Genomic DNA, 4,357 nt, shown 5'->3' with positions numbered 1-4,357 from the left:
GGCCGGTTCGCTCAATGGCTGAGCGTGGTGCTGACAACACCGAGTCGAGGGTTAAGATCCCCTTACCGGTCATCTTTTTTTTAAAAAAAAAAAAAAGAAGTGTTAGAGGATATTTGGATATGGTGAATTAGGCATGTTCTTTCTCTCAGGGGAAAAAAAAGGCAATTAGAAACTCCAGGAAGGGGGCAGGCAGGTTAGCTCAGCTGGTTAGAGCACAGTGTTGTAACACCAAGGTCAAGGGTTCTGATCTCCATACTGGCCAGCTGAGGGAAAAAAAAAAAGAAAGAAAGAAACTCCAGGAAAACAAACAAAAAGAAATCTAAAAGTTGTTTTCCAAATATTAATCAATCTAAGATACAGTATAATTTTGAGCGATTATGCTGTATTTAGAGTACAAAAAATTCAGGACAGTGCAAGGTAGCGTATAAGAAAAAACAATCTACTTGACTATGATGTCAGAAACATTCTCCTTCATGTACTACGGGGATTCTACATTTTATTTCCTAGTGAAAAAAATTTAATACAAGCAAACCTCTTGGCTCTATATCAAACAATACCTTCATAATCTAAGTAATAAATATGTTATTAATTATGATTCAACTTTTAGAATCAACTTATAGGTAAAATGCAAAACACTTAATTATGGCAACAGAACAATATAAATCACTCTTGGCCATATAAAAGAAAAATAAAGCTGATAAAAATTGATAGGTGAAAGTTGAAGAATAAAAGTGAAAGAATAAAAGAAAAAAAAAAGAAAAGGAAGCATAGGAACACTAATAGTCTATTTTTACATAATGGAGAATTAAGAAATACCATCTTTGAATAAGGAAACAAGAAATAGAAGTTTAAACATTAGTTTACAAAGTTTAAATGATTAAAAGCTGTGGCTTCTGGGGAGCAGAGGACTATTGTTTCTCATTAAAATTGCTTGTACAAGATTAAAGATTTTAAACTATGTGAATGTATGATTTTGATAAAAATGAAATTTAAGATAAAATAGTGAGGCAGGATAGTGTTCAACACATGAGCTCTGAAGTCAGTTTGTGCATGTTCGGTCTCAGCCCCACCATTTACTAGCTGTGTGACCTTGGGTTTATTACTTAATCCCTCTGTTCCTTACTGTGTGACCTTGGGCATGTTACTTAATCCTTTTGCGCCTTACATGGCTGTTCTGAGTATTAAATAAGCAAATGTATGTTAAATGTTTAGCAAAGTGCCTAGCATATGGAAAATGTCCATAATGTCATCTAATTTTGAAACAGACAACAGTAAAGGCTTTTGGGAATCTGTGGGGGTCAATAGGGTTTTTTCTATTATCTAAAACTAATTTGTTCTTGAACGTAAATTGGTAGAAACTCTTTAGAAGAGATTTTGGTGATAGTTTTTAAAATGTAAAATGCATACACTTTTTGAATCAGCTATTCTATTCCTTTTCTAGGAATTTATCTTCAGATATACACTTGTTCAAAGATGTAAATTTAGGGATGTTCATTTCATCATTATTTATAGTGGCAAAAAATTAGAATCAGTTAAATGAATTATGGTATATCCATCTGATAGAATAATATGCAGTCTTTAAAAAGAATGAGATAGATTTATATGTACTTATTTGAAATGATCTCCAAGACATATAAAGTACAATAAGCAAGATGTAAAAAAAATGTGAATATCATACTTCTATTTGAGTAGAAATGAACACACACACATATGCATGTGAAACACTTTGGGGTTGATTCTGGAAAGGTGAATGATGTCTAAAATGAGATGAATATTTACTTTACTTTTTTTTTTTTTGGCAGCTTGTTGGTACAGGGGTTGAATGCTGCACTTTGGTGTTATCAGCACCATGCTCTAACCAACCAAGCTAACTCACCAGCCCTGGACATTTACTTTAAGTCTCCTTTCATACTGCTTGAATTTTACCACATGCTCATAAAAAACTTTTTCAAGGCTTTAAAATATTTCAAAAGTGAAATAAAATTAAAACTAACTCACCATTTCAGTTAGGATGCTTTTTGCCTGAAAGTAACAGAAAACCACACTCCACTAAGTTTTTATTGGCTCCTGTAACTGGGAATTCATTGGCTCACATAGTGGAAGTCCAGAGCAGGGCAGGCTTCAGGTTCAGCCTAGTCCAGACTGCCAGGACTGTTATTACTCTTTTTGTTGGATTCATTCTCACATTGTCTTTTCTTATGACAAAATTCTACCTTCGTATCTGTTCTCCTCAAGGTCCAGAGAAAGAGAGGGTGTTTCTTCTTGTGATTCTCTTGTAATAACAAAGAAAACTCTTTCTCAGAAGATTTTGCATGTCTCCTGTCACATCTCATTAGCCTAAATTGGTTCTTATGTCATTCCTGCACTAGTTCCTGTGTCCAAGGAATGCCATGTGCAGACCCCTTAAGTAAGACCTGGGTTCCTGCACCAGTCACTGTGGCAAGGAAGATGTCATTACCTTTAATTCAAAACAGCCTTCCTCTGGAGCTGGGTATGACAGTTATCCGCAGAAGTACATGAGAAGAGTCATGCTGGAACTTGAATTAAGATACCATCAGGAGGGGGAGAGAAGGAAATGGATTCCTTATAGGCAACAGCAAGGACCATGACTCCCACTGTAACCTTCCTCAATGCCGTTATAAATGCCTTTCCACTACTGCGTCCACAGAATTATCCTAGTTCTTGAAATTATTGCCAAGAAAAGGAATTAATATCTCTTCTGTGGCAACAAGCAGAATAAAGCCTGGCAATAATGACCATAATATGTCCTTTGAAAAGACAGAATTTATAGGACGCTCTCCAATTTGAAATAGATCATTTATTAGATTATCGAATTACTCTGAATACAACAATTCGGGGAATAGAACTATATCCTTTGAGAACGTCAGAGAGAATATAGAATAATTATCATCATGATGAATGTACAATAATTACAAACTCCAAAGTGGGGTTCATTAGGTTTAACTTTCCCTCACTAATAATTAACCACAAAGAAACAATGTAAAATTTACAGAGAGAAGCCCACAAAAAGCCACAAAACTACAGGATCTTTCCTTGCTAAAAATAAGATTAAGTTAAAATTACCATGGACAGTCTGTCTCTCCCAGATTTACCCCAATATTGAGTAAATATTGGTACTATCAAGAGAAGGAATGGCAACTCTCAACATTCTGGCTTTTCATAGTTGGTCCAGCAAAAGATGATATTCCAGAAGGATTGCATAATGCAAGCAAAGCTGAAAATTTTGGGGCCGGCCCGTGGCTCACTCGGTAGAGTGCGGTGCTGATAACACCAAGGCCGCGGGTTCGGATCCCATATAGGGATGGCCGGTTCGCTCACTGGGTGAGTGTGGTGCTGACAACACCAAGTCAAGGGTTAAGATCCCCTTACCGGTCATCTTCTTAAAAAAAAAAAAGCTGAAAATTTCACGGGCATCACCTACAAAACAAGAATTGTTGGCCATATTTCAGACTTCAGAGTCCAGCCTTTTAGGTCTCAAAAGGCCTCCTGAGCTGCATGGAATTTTTCTAGGTGAGTTGCTAGAGTGGTGATTGAAATGAGAAATAGAGAATTTTTTGGAGTATGCAATGGACTAAATATTTGTGTGCCCCCAAATTCATATGTTAAATCCTAACACCCAATGTAATGGTATTTGGAAATGGGGTCCTTGGGAGGTGACTAGATCTTGAGGGTGGACTGCTCACGAAAGGGATTAGTGCCTTTGTAAAAGAGGATCCAGAGAGATCCCTCACCTCTTTACCATATGAGGACACAGCAAGAAGGTGCCGTCTATGAACTAGAAAGAGGGCCTTCATCAGACACTGAATCGCTGGCAACTTGATCTTGGACTTCCCAGCTTTCAGAGCTGTAAGAAATAAATTTCTGTTGTTTGTAAGCTACTCTATTTATGGTATTTTTTTAAAAATAAGTTTTATTGTGTGTGGTTAAGATTTAACATGATGTTATGGGATACATACAGATAGTAAAATGATGACTACAGTGAAGCAAATTAAACAATTGCATCAACTCCCATGATGATGCATTTTGCTTTTGCTTTTGTGTCAAGAAGCTAAAATCTACTAATTTACTAAGAATCCCAAATAGGGTACAGTTTTATTAACTCTAGTCCTCATTTTGTACACTAGATCTCTAGACTTGTTCAGTCCATATATCTTCTACTTTGTAACCTTTAACCTACATCTCTCCATTTCCTCCCTTCCCCCTCCCCCACCACTGGTAACCACTGTTTTATTGTCTATCTCTGTATATTTGACTCTTAAAAATTTTTTTCACATGTATGTGAGATTATACAATACTTTTCTTTCTATGTCTGGCTTGTTTCACTTAGCATAATGTT

This window comes from Galeopterus variegatus, unplaced genomic scaffold, assembly GCF_000696425.1.
Source record: "Galeopterus variegatus unplaced genomic scaffold, G_variegatus-3.0.2 Scaffold1117, whole genome shotgun sequence".
In the NCBI taxonomy this organism is placed as follows: Eukaryota; Metazoa; Chordata; class Mammalia; order Dermoptera; family Cynocephalidae; genus Galeopterus; species Galeopterus variegatus.
The sequence above is the reverse complement of the archived record's forward strand: the minus strand, read 5'-3'. Positions refer to the sequence as shown.